Source organism: Cherax quadricarinatus, chromosome 39 (genome assembly GCF_038502225.1).
Source record: "Cherax quadricarinatus isolate ZL_2023a chromosome 39, ASM3850222v1, whole genome shotgun sequence".
Lineage (NCBI taxonomy): Eukaryota > Metazoa > Arthropoda > Malacostraca > Decapoda > Parastacidae > Cherax > Cherax quadricarinatus.
In genome coordinates, this window is record NC_091330.1 from 21,173,126 (window position 1) to 21,193,086 (window position 19,961).

Consider the following 19,961-nt stretch of genomic DNA (forward strand, 5'->3'; position numbering starts at 1 on the left):
AAATTTTGCTTTGAATTTCGGACCTTGTCCCGGGAATCGCACATATTAGACGCGTCCACCTGCCAGGATGCTGCTTCAGTCTGGCTCTGTCACTGGTTGAGTCAGCATTCATCCGAAACATTTCGCAATTTTTGTATTCATTTGCTGATTGTGACTGCGAAATAAGCCACCATGGGCCGAAAGAATGCTCTTAGTGTCAGCCAGCCCTTTGGTAAAGGGCTGAGAGAGAGGGGAGAATGTGTCTTTTTCAGTGATTCTGCAATATGTACAATACTAAAGCAGCAGGAGTTGATAAAGGCCAGCCACTGATAAAGTGTAGCATTAACAGCATAGCAAGTAAGTTAAGCAATTAAGCTATAGAAAAAGGATGACATAAAACTAAATCTTCCAGTTTTTTTGGAGGTATATAGGGCCACTGACAACATATGCTGCCCTGCATATCTTCCACTGCCCTAAACCTCTGCCAGCACCTCAATAACCACTTTATTTCTTTACATTTCCCACAATAACCACTTTATTTCTTTATATTCTCTATTAAAGAAAACTCAGATGAGTGTGTATAAATAAACATGTACATATATGTGTAGTGTGACCTAAGTGTAAGTAGAAGTAGCAAGACGTACCTGTAATCTTGCATACTTATGAGACAGACAAAAGATACCAGCAATCCTACCATCATGTAAAACAATTACAGGATTTCGTTTCACACTCAATTTTTCTTTGATTTTATTCTTAATAGTTCTTGGTCTTATTACTTTTCCTTTTATATCTATGGGGAAGTGGAATAAGAATCTTTCCTCCGTAAGCCATGCGTGCTGTAAAAGTCAGCTAAAATGCCAGGAACAATGGGCTAGTAACCCCTTTTCCTGTAATAAATTACTAAAAAGAATAATAAGAAGAAAATTGTCATAGTGGGAAGTCTGAATGTGCATGGATGTTGTGCAAATGATAAGAAAGAGATGATTGTGGATGTTATGAATGAGAAGAAGCTGGATGTCCTGGCTTTAAGTGAAAAAAAGTTGAAGGGGGTGGGAGAGTTTCAGTGGAGAGGAATAAACAGGATTACGTCAAGGGTTTCAAATAGAGTTAGAGCTAAAGAAGGAGTAGCAATAATGTTGAAGGATAAGTTATGGCAGGAAAAGAGGGACTACAAATGTATTAATTCAAGGATTATGTGGAGTAAAATAAAGGTTGGATGTGAAAAGTGGGTTATAGTAAGCGTATATGCACCTGGAGAAGAGAGAAGTGTAGAGGAGAGAGAGAGATTTTGGGAAATGTTGAGTGAATGTGCGAGGAGTTTGGAACCAAGTGTGACAGTAATGGTGGTTGAGGATTTCAATGCTAAAGTGGGCAAAAATGTTGTAGAGGAAGTAGTAGGTAAATCTGGGGTGCCAGGGGTAAATGAAAATGGGGAGCCTTTAATTGACCTATGTGTAGAAAGAGGTTTGGTAATAAGTAATACATATTTTATGAAGAAGAGGATAAATAAATATACAAGTTATGATATAGCATGTAATGAAAGTAGTTTGTTAGATTATGTATTGGTAGATAAAAGGTTGATGGGCTGGCTCCAGGATGTACACGTTTATAGAGGGGCAACTGATATATCGGATCATTATTTAGTTGTAGCTACAGTTAGAGTAAAAGGTAGATAGGAAAAGAGGAAAATGGCAACAACAAGCAAGAGGGAGGTGAAAGTATAAACTAAGGGAGGAGGAAGTTCGGGTGAGATATAAGCAACTATTGGCAGAAAGGTGGACTGGTGCAAGTATGAGTAGTGGGGTGGGGGTTGAAGAGGGTTGGAATAGTTTTAAAAATGCAGTATTAGAATGTGGGGCAGAAGTTTGTGGTTATAGGAGGGTGGGTGCAGGAGGAAAGAGGAGTGATTGGTGGAATGATGAAGTAAAGGGTGTGATAAAAGAGAAAAAGTTAGCTTATGAGAGATTTTTACAAAGCAGAAGTGTTATAAGAAGAGTAGAGTACATGGAGAGTAAAAGAAAGGTGAAGAGAGTGGTGAGAGAGTGCAAAAAGAGAGCAGATGATAGAGTGGGAGAGGCACTGTCAAGAAATTTTAATGAAAATAAGAAAAAAATTTGGAGTGAGTTACACAAGTAAAGAAAGCCTAGAGAACGAATGGATTTGTCAGTTAGAAACAGACTAGGGGAGTTAGTAGATGGGGAGATGGAGGTATTGGGTAGATGACGAGTATATTTTGAAGCACTTTTAAATGTCGATGAAGAAAGGGAAGTAGTAATTTCATGCACTAGCCAGGGAGGTATACCATCTTTTAGGAGTGAAGAAGAACAGGATGTGAATGTGGGGGAGGTGCGTGAGGCATTACGTAGAATGAAAGGGGGTAAAGCAGCTCGAACTGATGGGGTCATGACAGAAATGTTAAAAGCAGGGGGGATATAGTGTGGAGTGGTTGGTACTTTTGTTTAATAAAGGTATGAAAGAGGGGAAGGTGCCTAGGGATTGGCGGAGAGCATGTATAGTCCCTTTACGTAAAGGGAACGGGGACAAAAGAGATTGTAAAAATTATAGAGGAATAAGTTTACTGAGTATACCAGGAAAAGTGTACGGTAGGGTTATAATTGAAAGAATTAGAGGTAAGACAGAACGTAGAATTGCAGATGAGCAAGGAGGTTTTAGAGTGGGTAGGGGATGTGTAGATCAAATGTTTACATTGAGGCATATATGTGAACAGTATTTAGATAAAGGTAGGCGAAGTTTTTATTGCATTTATGGATTTAGAAAAGGCATATGATAGAGTGGATAGGGGAGCAATGTGGCAGATGTTGCAAGTACAGTGGACCCCCGGTTAACGAACTTTTTTCATTCCAGTAGTATGTTCAGGTGCCAGTACTGACCGAATTTTTTCCCATAAGGAATATTGTGAAGTAGATTAGTCCATTTCAGACCCCCAAACATACACGTACAAACACACTTACATAAATACACTTACATAATTGGTCGCATTTGGAGGTGATCGTTAAGCGGGGGTCCACTGTATATGGAATAGGTGGTAAGTTACTAAATCCTGTAAAGAGTTTTTATGAGGATAGTGAATCTCAGATTAGGGTGTGTAGAAGAGAGGGAGACTACTTCCCAGTAAAAGGTCTTAGACGGGTGTGTAATGTCATCATGGTTGTTTAATATATTTATAGATGGGGTTGTAAAAGAAATAAATGATAGGGTGTTCGGGAGAGGGGTGGGATTAAATTATGGGAAATCAAATACAAAATGGGAATTGACACAGTTGCTTTTTGCTGATGATACTGTGCTCATGGGAGATTCTAAAGAAAAATTGCAAAGGTTAGTGGATGAGTTTGGGAGTGTGTGTAAAGGTAGAAAGTTGAGAGTGAACATAGAAAAGAGTAAGGTGATAAGGGTATCAAATGATTTAGATAAAGAAAAATTGGATATCAAATTGGGGAGGAGTATGGAAGAAGCGAATGTTTTCAGATACTTGGGAGTTGACGTGTCGGTGGATGGATTTATGAAGGATGAGGTTAATCATAGAATTGATGAGGGAAAAAAGGTGAGTGGTGTGTTGAGGTATATTTGGAGACAAAAAAACATTATCTATGGAGGCAAAGAAGGGAATGTATGAAAGTACAGCAGTATCAACACTCTCATATGGGTGTGAAGCTTGGGTTGCGAATGCAGCAGCGAGGAGGCGGTTGAAGGCAGTGGAGATGTCCTGTATAAGGGCAATGTGTGGTGTAAATATTATGCATAAAATTCGGAGTGTGGAAATTAGGAGAAGGTGTGGAGTTAATAAAAGTATTAGTCAGAGGGCTGAAGAGGGGTTGTTGAGGTGGTTTGATCATTTAGAGAGAGAATAGATCATAGTAGAATGACATGAAGAGCGTATAAATCTGTAGGGGAAGGAAGGCGGGGTAGGGGTCGTCCTCGAAAAGGTTGGAGGGAGGGGGTAAAGGAGGTTTAGTGGGCGAGGGGCCTGCATTTCCAGCAAGCGTGCGTGAGCATGTTAGATAGGAGTGAATGGAGATGAATGGTATTTGGGACCTGACGATCTCTTGGAGTGTGAGCAGAGTAATATTTAGTGAAGGTATTCAGGGAAACCAGTTATTTTTATACAGCTGGACTTGAGTCCTGGAAATGGGAATTACAATGCCTGCACTCTAAAGGAGGGGTTCGGGATATTGGCAATTTGGAAGGATATGTTGTATATCTTTACAGGTACGTATATGCTTCTAAGCTGTTGGTTTCTGAGCACCTCTGCAAAAACAGTGATTATGTGTGAGTGAGGTAAAAGTGTTGAATGATGATGAAAGTATTTTCTTTTTGAGGATTTTCTTTCTTTTTTGGGTCACCCTGCCTCGGTGGGAGATGGCCGACTTGTTAACCCTTTGACTGTCGCGGCCATATATATACATCTTACAAGGTACCGGGTTTGACGTATATATACTCAAAAATTCTAGAGGCTTCAAATCAAGCAGGAGAAAGCTGGTAGGCCCACATGTTAGAGAATGGGTCTGTGTGGTCAGTGTGCACCATATAAAAAAAATCCTGGATCACGCAGTGCATAATGAGAAAAAAAACTATGACTTTTTTTTTAATTAAAATGCCGACTTTGTGATCTATTTTCGTATAGTATTTATGGTTGTATTCTCGTTTTCTTGGTCTCATTTGATAGAATGGAAAACATATTATAGAAATAGAGTGATTTTGATTGATTTTACTATAAAAAGAACCTGGAAATGGAGCTCAAAGTAGGGGAAATGTTTGATTTTTGCCAATGTTCAAAAGTAAACAAATGATGTCATTGTCCAATAAATGTCCAACTAGCCATTCTAATATGCAGTCATGAATAGGTTGATGTTATTTATACAATTATTACAGTATTGCAGTAGTCTGCATAATAGTAAATCTTCTATTTTTTGTTTGAATAAAAATTCAAAATAGAAAGTAAGAGTAATATCAGAGGGGCCTGGAAACATGACTGATGAACAAAGAAAATGTTATTTTAGAACCAGGAATGTCTGCATTGTTCATTCTAGACCTTATTTTGAAATTGTCATGTTTTTTAATTTTCGTGAAATTGGCCAAATTGCAATTTTCTGACCACGTTATTGGGTAGTTGAAATCGGTAAATGGGCAGTTTCTTGTACTCAATCGATAGAAAAAACAGAGTTCTAAAGAAATAGCTATGACTTTGGTCGACTGGAACAATGGAATTAGCCGAAAATAGGGCTCAAAGTGGGCGAAATCGCCGATTTTTAAATATCGCTGAGGTCGCTAACTTCGTGAGAGCGTAATTCTGTCAGTTTTCCATCAAATTTCATTTTTTTGGTGTCATTACAATCGGGAAAAGATTCTCTATCATTTCATAAGAAAAAATAATTTTTTGTTTTTAAATTTTGCGACACCAGGAGACACCTCAGGATTGGGGGTTGCGACAGTCAAGGGGTAATAAACAAAAAAAAAAAAAAAAAATCTCTATTATGTTTTTATACAATATTTCTTGTTTATAAATTACATACAGTGGAACCTCAAAAATCGAACTTAATCCGTTCCAGGAGCTAGTTCTAAATTTGAAAAGTCTGAAATTCGAAACAATATTTCCCATAAGAAATACAGTGGACCCCCGGTTAACGATTTTAATCCGTGCAAGAGGGGTAATTGTTATGCGAAATAATCGTTATGTGAATGAATTTTCCCCATAAGAAATAATGGAAATAAAATTAATCCGTGCAAGACACCCAAAAGTATGAAAAAAAAATTTTTTTTACCACATGAAATATTAATTTTAATACACACAAACTGAAAAAGGCATGCACACTTACATGACACTTACTTTTATTGAAGATCTGGTGATGATTGATGGGATGGGAGGAGGGGAGAGCATTATCTTCTTACTGTTTAGAAGGGGAATCCCCTTCCATTAGGACTTGAGGTAGTAAGTCCTTTTCTGGGGTTACTTCCCTTCTTTTTTTAATGCCACTAGGGCCAGCTTCAGAGTCACTGGACTTCTTTCGCACAAGATATCTGTCCATAGTGGCCTGTACCTCTCGTTCCTTTATCACTTCCCTAAAGTGTTTCACAACATTGTCAGTGTACAGGTTGCCAACACGGCTTGCAATAGCTGTGTGAGGGTGATTTTCATCCATGAAGGTTTGCACTTCAAGCCACTTTGCACAGATTTCCTTTATCTTTGTAGTAGGCAACTTCTTCAATTTCTCTCTCCCCTCCTCTGAACCAGTTTCCCCAGGTCTGGCCTCTTGCTCTTGAAGCTGATCTATCAGCTCATCAGTGGTTAGTTCTTCATTGTCCTCCTCCACCAACTCTTCCACATCCTCCCCACTAACCTCCAACCCCAAGGACTTTCCCAATGCCACAATGGATTCCTCAACTGGCACAGGATTCTCAGGGTTAGCCTCAAACCCTTCAAAATCCCTTTTGTCTACACATTCTGGCCACAGTTTCTTCCAAGCAGAGTTCAAGGTCCTCTTAGTCACTTCCTCCCAAGCCTTACCTATAAGATTTACACAATTGAGGATATTAAAGTGATCTCTCCAAAACTCTCTTAGAGTCAGTTGAGTTTCTGAGGTCATTACAAAGCACCTTTCAAACAGAGCTTTTGTGTACAGTTTCTTGAAGTTGGAAATAACCTGCTGGTCCATGGGCTGCAGGAGAGGAGTGGTATTAGGAGGCAAAAACTTCACCTTAATGAAGCTCATGTCCCCATAAAGTCGCTCTGCCACGTCTGTAGGATGACCAGGGGCATTGTCTAACACCAGGAGGCACTTAAGTTCTAATTTCTTTTCAGTTAGGTAATCTTTCACATTGGGGGCAAATGCATGGTGTAACCAGTTATAGAAAAATTCCCTAGTGACCCATGCCTTACTGTTTGCCCTCCACAGCACACACAAATTATCCTTGAGGACATTCTTTTGCCTGAACGCTCTGGGAGTTTCAGAGTGATACACTAATAAAGGCTTCACTTTGCAATCACCAGTAGCATTGGCACACATGAGAAGAGTAAGCCTGTCTTTCATAGGCTTATGTCCTGGGAGTGCCTTTTCCTCCTGAGTAATGTAGGTCCTGCTTGGCATTTTCTTCCAGAACAGGCCTGTTTCATCACAATTAAACACTTGTTCAGGTTTCAGTCCTTCAGTTTCTATATACTCCTTGAATTCCTGCACATATTTTTCAGCCGCTTTGTGGTCCGAACTGGCAGCCTCACCATGCCTTATCACACTATGGATGCCACTACGCTTCTTAAATCTCTCAAACCAACCTTTGCTGGCCTTAAATTCACTCACATCATCACTAGTTGCAGGCATTTTTTTAATTAAATCCTCATGCAACTTCCTAGCCTTTTCACATATGATCGCTTGAGAGACGCTATCTCCTGCTAGCTGTTTTTCATTTATCCACACCAATAAGAGTCTCTCAACATCTTCCATCACTTGCGATCTTTGTTTCGAAAACACAGTTAAACCTTTAGCAAGAACAGCTTCCTTGATTGTCTTTTTGGTGCCCACAATAGTAGCGATGGTTGATTGGGGTTTCTTGTACAACTTGACTAGGTCGGCAATACGCACTCCACTTTCATACTTATCAATGATCTCTTTCTTCATTTCAATGGGTATTCTTACCCTTATTGGTGTACGGTTGGCACTAGAAGCTTTCTTGGGGCCCATGGTCACTTATTTTCCAGAAACACCACCGAAAACACTGTAATAATACGAAATATTCCGAGTGTATGCTTGGATGTTAGCGCGGAGGCTGGCTGGTAAACAATGGCACGGGCGGCACATGTGAGGCTGGGTGAGGGCGCACATTGGACGCGTCTCGGACGAAAATCGGTGAGCAGGTTTTTAATCGGTATGCGTGGCAAAAATTTTGCGATTAAAGTAAGCGGTATGCGAAATAATCGCTATGTGATGCCATCGTTATGCGGGGGTCCACTGTAATGGAAATACAATTAATCCGTTCCAGAAACCCAAAAATATTCACACAAAAAATACATTTTATAGAGATTAATTACAGTTTTACATACAACAGATACTATAGTTTTTAATTATGTCCAGTAATACATATAAAATAACATTTTTACTTACCTTTATTGAAGATTGGTGATGGCATCTGGAAGATAGGGAGGAGGAGAGAGGGAGTTGGGGTTAGTGTTTGGAAGGAGAATCCCCCTCCATGAGGACTTCAGGTAAAGCCCTCTCTGGGGTTACTTCCCTTCTCTGTCTTTTAACCCTTTGAGGGTCGACAGGCCCTCTCCGAAACTCGTTCTCAGGGTCGGCCAAATTTCAAAAAAAAAAAAAAAATATTTTTTCTTATGAAAAAATAGAGTTTTTTTTTCTAAACATTATAGGATAAACAAAAAAAATTTACCATCAATACTTACGGAGATATGGATGCATGAAGTTTGCAGAAAATGAGCCGCGTATGGCAACAGCGGCGACTGCCTCTCACCCGGTAAACTTTAGTTTACTTGTATTTGAAGGTTTGTTGTTTTTTTCACTATTTTATTTTTTCACATAACTTATGTGGCCTATGAGACCAAAGTAAGGTGCAATGTACATATATACACTCGTTGTATACAACACAATAAGCACACAAACATAATTATCAATATATTGTTTACAAAACTTGTTTACAAAAACAAACAATACAAAACATTGTTTATTATTATTGTTCTATAATATATATACCAATATACAGTCACTGAACATATTCCTATTAGTTCTGCAGCTTGTGGAACTCTGAAACATGGTGTCATACACAATGGTGTTTTATCTTTCTCCCTCATTCTATCTCTTTCAATCTGTCTCTCTCTTTCTATCTGTCTGTTTATCTCTGTCTCACAGGTACACATAAATACAAGTATACATAGTATAAATTACCTAGGATAACCCAAGAAATCCAGACAAAGTGCTATACTCTGCTTGAAGATGTGAGTAAAAGTGATGACACAGTCTTGTGGCTCTCTGAGACAGAGAGCTAGACGGATAGACAGATAGACAGGGAGCTTGACAGACAGACAAATAGACAGACAGAAATGTTAGTGTACCAGTACCAGTGTACTAGTGTTCCACCCTCCTCCTCCTCTTCTTCCTCTTCCTCCTCTTCCCCCTACTCTTCCTCCTACTCTTCCTCATACTCTTCCTCTTCCTCTTCCTCCTACTCTTCCTCTTCCTCCTCCTCCTCTTCCTCCTCCTCCTCTTCTTCCTCTTCCTCCTACTCTTCCTCTTCCTCCTACTCTTCCTCCTCCTCCTCCTCCTCTTCTTCCTCTTCCTCCTCTTCCCCCTAATCTTCCTCCTAATATTCCTCTTCCTCCTCCTCTTCCTCTTATTCCTCTTCCTCCTACTCTTCCTCTTCCTCCTCCTCCTCTTCTTCCTCTTCCCCCTACTCTTCCTCCTTCTCCTTCTCCTCCATAGTGTAAATTACCAGGAGTCGGCAGCTGTCAAAATGACATATTGTCTCATTACTCACTCCCCCCTCCCGCCTGTCAAAACAATGGGGTCGGATGCTGCTTCCCTTCCTCCATTCTATCTAATTATCTTTCTCCCTCATTCTATCTGTCTTTTTATCTCTGTCTCACAGGTACACATAAATACAAGTATACATAGTATAAATTACCTAGGATAACCCAAGAAACCCAGACAAAATGCTATACTCTGCTTGAATATGTGAGTAAAAGTGATGACACAGTCTTGTGGCTCTCTGAGACAGAGAGCTAGATGGATAGACAGGGAGCTTGACAGACAGGCAAATAGACAGACAGAAATGTTAGTATACCAGCAAAAACAAAGGGAGGGAGATGTTTATCTCATCTTTTGGCATCAGCTCTACCCTCATTTACCCTCATCAAACGTCAGCACTTATCAGATGTTATCTCCCCTTATCTTGTTACTGTCATGGGTGAACATTTATTATTACCTATTATTATTATTATGTATTATTATTATGTATTATTATTATTATGTATTATTATTATTATGTATTATTGTTATCATTATGTATTCTTCTTCTTCCTCCTCCTCCTCTTCTTCTTCCTCCTCCTCCTCCTCCTCCTCCTCTTCTTCCTCCTCCTCCTCCTCCTCCTCTTCTTCTTCCTCCTCCTCCTCCTCCTCTGCCTCCTCCTCCTCTTGCCTCCTCCTCCTCTTGCCTCCTCCTCCTCTTGCCTCCTCCTCCTCTGCCTCCTCCTCCTCTGCCTCCTCCTCCTCCTCCATTCTTGGAACAAGTTTGAAGAGCTTGTAGTTTATAATCACTATCACTATCATCACCAATGCTCACATCTGAGTCTGGGATTTTGGAAAATAGGAGTTTCCTCTTTGATTCTGGTACAACTGAACGTGAACAAGATGGCCCAGCACCAGAGGTGGAAGGCTGTGGGTTGTCTGGGTTTTCCTCACTATTACCCATATTATGGTCATTAGTTTCGGTCAAAACCTCACCAGAACCTTGAAACTCATCTTCACTGTCACTTCCATCTGTATTAGAACTGTCACTGGGGAACAAAAGTGTCCCAATTCGCCAAGGAGTGAGGAACTTCTTACCACAGGGCACGTGGAAATTGTGTACTATGATGGCATTCCCACAATGCACCACTGGGTCCCAGATTTTTTTCCTACTGCGCACACCCACCACACAGACCCATTCTCTCACATCTAGGCTTATCAGCCTTTTCCTGTGAGATTTGAGGCCGCTAGAATTTATGCGTACTAGTACGACAAAAACCCCTACGCGTAAGACGTACTAGTACGACCAAAACCCTCAAAGGGTTAATGCCACTAGAATCAGCTTGAGAGTCACTGGACCCCTGTCTCACAAAATAACTGTCCACAGTCCTCTGCTTCTGGCGCCTCTTTAACATTTCCCTAAAATGGGACATGGTTCTGTCACTGAACTTGTTGCAAAGATGGCTTGTTTCAGCTTGCTCAGGGTGGTACTTCTGCACAAACATTTGGACATCATTCCACTTGGCACAAATCTCCTTAATCTTTGAAGAAGGCACCTCATCCACTCCCTATATTAACACCTTTCGCAACATCAGCTTCCTTGATTTGTTCTTTCTTTGACAGGATAGAACCGATGGTCGACTTGTTTTTCCTATATATCCTGGCAAGCTCAACAAGTCTCACACCACTCTCATACTTCTGTATTATTTCCTTCTTCACATCTATGGTGTTTCTCACTTTCTTTACCACAGAGGTACCACCAGCAAGTTTCTTTGGGCCCATGGCAGCTTATTTCACAGTCCTACAAGCACTAAACACAACGAAATAATCGTAAAATGTGTGAATGAGAGCACAGGTTTGTGTTCACTCAAGCATAAACAAAGCTAGACTGCTCACGGCGCCTGCGAGGGGATGCGGACAGAGCAAGCGGCAGACAGGTCCCATACCCGGCAGTCCAAAAATAGGGGCGCATTCAATAATAGGGACACAGTTTGTCCGAAAAAATGGTCCTATTTTCGAAACGTTCGATATGTGATACATTCGACTTTAGAGGTTCCACTGTACATTGCTTCAGTGTGACTAGTGATGTAACAGTGTGACTAGCAGTGTATTTAGTGGTGGTGGCCATGCGCAACTATACGGGCTTATGCTGTCGGTGGCCCTGATAAACCAAACAACACCACCACCACCACTAGTCACATACGAAACGACATATTTTATTCATTCTTGAGTATATATCATGTTTCTATGTTATTAATATTGTTTATTATGTTATATTAGATGAATTGTGATAGATAAATAAGCTGTAGTTGATATTAGCATCATATTTAACCCTTTTCTCCATTGGGAAGTGGAACAGAATTCTTCGTCCATAATCCATGTGTGTCGTAAGAGGTGACTACAATGCCCGGAGCAAGGGGCTAGTAACCCCTTCTCCTGTATACATTACTAGAGTTAAAAAGAGAAACTTTTGTTTTTCTATTTGGGCTACCCTGCTTTGGTGGGATGTGGCCAGTTTGTTGAAAGACGTAAGATTTAACCCTTTGACCGTTTTAGTCGTATATACATGTCTTACGAGCCAGTGTTTCTGACATATTAACCCTTTCAGAGTTTTGGAAGTACTAGCACGGCTTACGCACCAGGGTTTTTGACATATGTACTAGTACGCCTAAATTCTAGCGCCCTCAAATCTAGTGAGAGAAAGGTGGTAGGCCTACATATGAAAGAATGGGTCTATGTGGTCAGTGTGCACAGTATAAAAAGCCCTGCAGCACACAGTGCGTAATGAGAAAAAAAATCTTTGACAGTGTTTTTGGATTAAAACAGTGACTTTGCACTGCATTTTTGGATGGTATTTATTGTTGTATTCTAGTTTTCCTGGTCTCATTTTATAGAATTGAAGACATATTACAGAAATTGAGATGATTTTGACTGGTTTTACAATGAAAAGTACCTTGAAATTGAGCTGAAAGAAGCAGAAATGTTCGATTTTTACCAAAGTTCAAAAGTAAACAAATCATGCTAAGCGTCTAATATATGTCAACTGGCGAGTCTAATATTCTTTCACAAGTATGCCAATATTATTTATACCATTTCTACACTAATGCAGTACTCTGCATAACAATAAATCTTCTATGTTTTTGTGAGAATAAAAATTCAAAGTGGAAAGCAAAAGAATGTAAGAGGGGCATGAGGACATGACTAATGAACATAGGAAATATTATTTTAGTTCCAGAAATGTCTTTTTTGTTTATTCTGGACCCTATTTGGAAATTGGCATCTTTTGAAATTTGTGTGAAATTGGCAAAATTGCTAAATTCTGACCACTGTATTGGATAGTTGAAATCAGTAAACGGGTGGTTTCTTGTGCTCAATCGATAGAAAAAATGGAGTTCTAGCGAAATAGTTATGATTTTTGTTGACTAGTACAGTGGAATTGGCCGAAAATAGGGCTCAAAGTGGGCAAAATCGCCGATGAGTAAACATCGTCGAGACCGCTAACTTCACAAGAGCATAATTCCGTAAGTTTTCCATCAAATTTCGTACTTTTGGTGTCAAAGATTTTCTATCTTTTCATAAGAAAAAATAATTTTTTTTTTGTTTGAAGTTTGGGTGACCCTGAGAACAAATCTGGGAGAGGGCCTGGGGACCCTGAAAGGGTTAATAAGCCAAAATTCTAGCGGCTTCAAATCAAGCAGGAGAAAGCTGGTAGGCCCACATGTGAAAGAATGGGTCTGTGTGGTCAGTGTGCACAGTATAGAAAAAAATCCTGCGGCACGCAGTGCATAATGAGAAAAAAAAAAACTCCACTGAACCTTATAAATTGTATATCTTAAATGTTTCTCACAATTATATCACATAAATGTTAAACCTAAAACCCAATCTAACAGAATACTCCATTCGACTGAATGTACAGCAATGCATGCAACCATATGACCTGTCTTTGTAATACTCATTTGTGCTTTATAGTTATCTGTTTACAATAATGTCTTATCACTGATTTCATCATTGCTTAGTTAATCTTAAGTTAATTTTAAGCCAGCCCATAATGCTATGCATATAAGTGGCTTTGGCATGCTGCTCTTACCTGTATTTTTTTGTACCTCTGTATGTATGCTCAAATTACTAAATAAATAAAAATAAATAAATAAATAAATAAACCGTGTTTTTGGATTAAATGCCAACTCTGAGGTGTATTTTCATATAGTATTAATGGTTGTATTCTCATTTTCTTGGTCTCATTTGATAGAATGGAAGTCATATTACAGAAATGGAGATGATTTTGATTAGTTTCACAATGAAAAGAACCTTGAAATTGAGCTCAAAGTAACAGAAATGTTCGAGTTTTGCCACACATCTAATATACGTCAACTGGCGAGTCTAATATTCTTTTACAAGTGCACTGATATTATTTATTTTTACAATAATGCAGTAGTCTGCATAACAGTAAATCTTCTATTTTTTATGTGAATAAAAATTCAAAATAGACAGCAAGAGTAATATAAGAGAGGCCTGGAGATGTGAGTAATGAACAGAGAAAATATTATTTTAGTGCCAGGAATGTCTGCTTTGTTTATTCTGGACCCTATTTTGAAACTGGCATATTTTTTAATTTGCATGAAATTGGCCAAATTGCTAATTTCTGACCACTTTATTGGGAGGTTGAAATTGGTACAGTGGTCCCTTGATAAAAGTAAAGCTCGATAGTCGTAATTTTAAAAAATCCTAACGTTAGTTTCGTCAAAACATTGGCCCGCGAATCGTCGTTCATCCAGGATGTATACACATGGCTCCAAGCCGCCTCACCCTCCCTTCCCAGCCAGTGTGCCATTGTTTACCAGTGAGTGACGGTCCCCTCACTTGTTCATACAAAATATTTCATAATATTCCATTCATTTTAGTCCTTGCAACTGCTACATAAGCTACCATGGCTCCAAAGAAAGCTCCTAGTGCCAGGCACTTGGTAAAGAAGGTGAGAAATATGAATGAATTCAAGAAAAACATCATTGAACAATATGAAATTGGTGTACGTGTGGCCGAACTGGCCAAGATGTATAACAAACCCCATACAACCATAGCTTGCATCGTTGCCAAGAAAAAGGAAATCAAGGAAGCTGTTCCTGCAAAGGGGGTAAATATGCTGACAAAAATGAGATCACCAGTACTCAGAGATGTTGAGAGGCTATTATTGGTGTGGAAAAACGAGAAACAATTAGCAGGAGGATAGTCTTATGCAGTCGATTATTTATGAAAAGGCTAGGCAGTTGCATGATGATCTCGTAAAGAAATTGCCTGCAACGAGTACTGATATTTGTGAATTTAAGGCTGGTTTGAGAGATTTAAGAACCATAGTGGCATACACGGTGTGATAAGGCATGGCAAGGCTGCCAGTTCGGACAAAATTGCAGCTACAAAATTCGTAAGTGAATTCGAGGAGTACATAGAGGCTGAAGGATTGAAACCTGATCAAGTGTTCAACTGTCATGAAACTGGCCTCTTTTGGAAGAAAATGCCAAAGAGGATCTACATTACTCAGAAGGAAAAGGGACTGCCAGGACACAAGCCTATTTGAAAGACAGGCTGACACTCATGTTCTGTGCAAATGCTAGTGGAGATTTCAAAGTGAAGCAGTTACTAGTGTACAATTCTGAAAACCCCAAGGTGTTCAGGAAAAAAATGTTATGAAGAGTAAATTGTGTGTGTATTGGAAAGCTAATAATAAGGCATGGGTCACGAGGGAAATTTTCGTCAAGTGGTTCAATGAAGTGTTTGGCCCTAGTGTGAAGAATTACCTCCTGGAAAAGAAATTGGATCTCAAGTGCCTCCTAGTAATGGACAATGCACCTGCTCATCCTCCAAACTTGGATGACCTAATTCTGGAGGAGTTTGGGTTCATCACAGTAAAGTTCTTGCCCCCTAATACCACTCCTCTCCTCCAGCCCAAGGACCAGCAGGTCATTTCAAACTTTAAAAAACTCTACACCAAAGCAGTGTTTCAAAGGTGCTTTAATGTGACCTCAGACACTCACTTGACTCTAAGAGATTTTTGGAAAGAACTCTTCAGTATCCTCCACTGCATAAGCCTTATAGGTAAGGCTTGGGAGGGAGTGACTACCAGGAGAAAATTGTGGTCAGATTGTGTCCACAAGAGGGATTTTGAAGGGTTTAGGGCTGACCCTGATGGGCCTATGACAGTTGTGAAATCTATTGTGGCATTGGGGAGTTCCATGGGGTTGGATGTGAGTTTGGAGGATGTGGAAGAGTTGATGGAGGACCACAATAAAGAGCTAACCACTGAGGAGCTGCAAGAGCTTCAGCAGGAACAGCAACAGACTGCAGCTAGGAATATTGCTACAGAGGAGGAGGAAGAGAGATGGAAGAAGTTGACTTCTTCAGAAATTAAGGAGATTTTTGAAATGTGGGGTAGGATGGAAAGATTTATGGAGAAACATCACCCTGACAAGGCTGTCGCAAGCCATATTGGCAACTTGTACAGTGACAAAGTCTTGGCCCATTTTAGGGAAGTTTTAAAGAGATGCCAGAAACAGAGCTCTCTGGACAAGTATTTAGTGCCACAGGTGTACAGTGACTCACAAGCTGGTCCTAGTGGCATTAACCCTTTGACTGTTTTCGACGTATAAATACGTCTTACGAGCCAATGTTTCTGATGCATATATACTCAATAATTCTAGCGGCTTCAAATCAAGCGGGAGAAAGCTGGTAGGCCCACATGTGAGAGAATGGGTCTGTGTGGTCAGTGTGCACCACATAAAAAAAATCCTGCAGCACACATTGCGTAATGAGAAAAAAAAAACTCTGATCGTTTTTTTGGAATAAAACGCCGACTTTGAGGTGTATTTTCATATAGTATTTATCATTGTATTAGCGTTTTCATGGTCTTTGGTGATAAAATGGAAAACGTATTACAGAAATAGAGATGATTTTCATTACTTTGACAATGAAAACGACCTTGAAACCGAGCTCAAATTAGCGGAAATGTTCGATTTTTACCAATGTTCAGGAGTAAACAAATCACACCACACGTCCAATACACATCAGCTGGGGAGTCTAATATTCTTTCACTAGTGCACTGATATTATTTATACCATTTTTACAATAATACAGTAGTCTGCATAACAGTAAATTTTTGTATTTTTTTGTATAAATAAAAAATAAAAATAGAAAGCAATAATAATATAAGAGGGGCCTAGAGATGTGACTAATGAACAGAGGATATGCTATTTTAGTGCCAAGAATGTCTACCTTGCTTATTCTGGACCCTATTTTGAAATTGGCATCTTTTTTAATTTGCGTGAAATTGGCCAAATTGCCAATTTCTGACCACTATATTGGGTAGTTCAAATTGGTAAATGGGCGGTTTCTTGTACTCAGCTGATAGATAAAATAGAGTTCTAAAGAAATAGCTATGAGTTTGGTCAACTGGAACAACGAAATTGGCTGAAAACAGGGCTCGAAGTCGACGAAATCGATGATACACATATGTTGCCGATTCCGCAAACTTCGCGGGAGCGTAATTCCGTGAGTTTTCGACCAAATTTCGAACTTTTGGTGTCATTACCATCGGGAAAAGATTCTCTATCATTTCATAAGAAAAAATTATTTTTTTTTCGAATATTTGACGACATAGAATGACAGTTTCAGAAAGGGGCCTGAAACAGTCAAAGGGTTAAGAGACAGAGAAGAGAAGTGACCCCAGAAAAAGCACTTGGTACCTGAGGTCTTGATGGAAGGGGATAACCCCTCCAAACAGTAACTAATTCAATCTATCTCCTCCTCCAGTCTTCCATACACTAAGAAGAATTGCCAATAAAGGTAAGTGTTATGCTGTTAATGTTTCATTCATCATGTATGAGAGTATAGTTTTACCAACGCTCTTATATGGGTGTGAAGCGTGGGTGATGAATGTTGCAGCGAGGAGAAGGCTGGAGGCAGTGGAGATGTCATGTCTGAGGGCAATGTGTGGTGTGAATATAATGCAGAGAATTCGTAGTTTGGAAGTTAGGAGGAGGTGCGGGATTACCAAAACTGTTGTCCAGAGGGCTGAGGAAGGGTTGTTGAGGTGGTTCGGACATGTAGAGAGAATGACTTCAAGAGTGTATCAGTCTGTAGTGGAAGGAAGGCGGGGTAGGGGTCGGCCTAGGAAAGGTTGGAGGGAGGGGGTAAAGGAGGTTTTGTGTGCGAGGGGCTTGGACTTCCAGGAGGCATGCATGAGCGTGTTTGATAGGAGTGAATGGAGACAAATGGTTTTTAATACTTGACGTGCTGTTGGAGTGTGAGCAAAGTAACATTTATGAAGGGATTCAGGGAAACCGGCAGGCCGGACTTGAGTCCTGGAGATGGGAAGTACAGTGCCTGCACTCTGAAGGAGGGGTGTTAATGTTGCAGTTTAAAAACTGTAGTGTAAAGCACCCTTCTGGCAAGACAGTGATGGAGTGAATGATGGTGAAAGTTTTTCTTTTTCGGGCCACCCTGCCTTGGTGGGAATCGGCCAGTGTGATAATAAATAATAATAATAAATAATATGTACTACATCTATATCTCACGTAAAAAAAATTTTTGTTTTAATACTTCTGGGTGTCTGGAACGGATTAATTGTATTTACATTATTTCTTATGGGGAAAATGGATTCGAAAATCGTTAATTTCGATAATAGTCACACTTCCAGGAACGGATTAATTACGAAAAATGAGGGACCACTGTAAATAGGCAGTTTCTTGTACCTAATCCATAGAACAAATGGAGTTCTAAAGAAATAGCTATGAGTTTGGTCAACTGGAACAATGGAATTAGCCGAAAATAGGGCTCAAAGTGGGCAAAATCGCCGAGCCTATATATCGCTGAGATTGCTAACTTCACGAGATCATAATTCTTTAAGTTTTCCATCAAATTTTGTACTTTTGGTGTCATAACCATTGGGAAAGGATTCTCTGTCATTTCATATGAAAAATAATTTTTTAATAAAAAAAATATTGTTTTCTGTATGTAAAAGTATAGTTATGATTGTTTTCTGTATGTAAAACTATAGTTATTCTTTAAAAAATGTATTTTTTGTTAATATTTCTGGGTGTCTGAAACGGATTTATTGTATTTACATTATTTCTCAAGGGAAATATTACTTCGGTTTCAGCACGGAATGGATTAAGTACGAAATCTGGGGTTCCACTGTATTCACTTTTATTTCTGCAAGATCTGTAGGTCTAAAAAAAAGTTGTTTGAAGGGCAAGCTCGCATCCTGAATTTTTGCTCGTATCCAAAAATCAACCAAGCGACTGCTTGTATCCTGAAAAACTCGTATGGTGGGGCACTGTAATAGTAATAGTAGTAGTAGTAGTAGTATTAGTAGTAGCATTACTAGTACAAATACAATTTTTTTCTTTTTTCAACAAACCAGCCGTATCCCACCAAGGCAGGGTGGCCCAAAAAGAAAAACGAAAGTTTTTCTTTTTAAATTTAGTAATTTGTACAGAAGGGGTTACTAGCCCCTTGCTCCCGACAAATACAAATACATATATTTATTTCCTTGTAAAGCTTACAATGAGTGGTTGACATGTTATAATATTTAAGTTACAAAGATGGCCACTATCGTGCCTAGGCACTTTGGGGAGACTAATACTAATTCTTGCCCTATTTTGATATAGGTCATATTTGAGCAGTATCATTAGGTACTTAACTAAGAACATTACCAGTTAGGCACATACATAATTAGGTTTAAGATAGTTAGGTAGTCAAATCATTTAATATTAGTACAAATGGCAGATTTAGTCCATAATGAGAATCAATTTGTCCTGATATGATACAGTGGTCCCTCAATAATCGTCCGACCTGAAAGTTGTCCATTTCAGAAATAGTCCCATTATTTCGTCAAAACATTGGCTTGCAAATGGTCCGTTAACTCGCTAATCGTCTTTCGTCCTGGACACGTACTCACAGCTCGGCCTCCCTTCCCAGCCAGTGTGCCATTGTTTACCAGTGAGCGACAGTCCCCTCACGTGTTCATACGAAATATTTAATAATGTTCCATTCATTTTAGTGCTTGCAAGTGCTAAATAAGCTACCATGGCTCCAAAGAAAGCTCCTAGTGCCAAGCCTTTGGTAAAGAAGGTGAGAAATACGACTGAATTTAAGAAAAGCATCATTGAACAATATATAAGTGGCATACGTATGGGCGAACTGGCCAGGCTGTATAACAAAACCTGTACAACCATATCTTCCATCATAGTCAAGAAAAAGGAAATCAAGGAAGCTGTTGTTGCTTGGAGAAACTTGTGGCCAGATTGTGTCCACAAGAGGGATTTTGAAGGGTTTGTGGCTGACCCTAATGAGCCTATGTCAGTTGTGAAATCTATTGTGACATTGGGGAGTTCCATGGGGTTGGATGTGAGTTTGGAGGATGTGGAAGAGTTGGTGGAGGACCACAACGAAGAGCTAACCACTGAGGAGCTGCAAGAGCTTCAGCAGGAACAGCAACAGATTGTAGCTCAGAATCTTGCTGCA

The 19,961-nt window shown here is 39.6% G+C and overlaps 1 protein-coding gene across 5 annotated transcripts in view; it reads right to left on the reverse strand.

The window, feature by feature from the left end:
* Positions 1–19,961, reverse strand: part of LOC128696388 (uncharacterized) — an 853,106-nt gene that overhangs the window by 474,917 nt on the left and 358,228 nt on the right. The gene's annotated exons all lie outside the window — the stretch shown is intronic.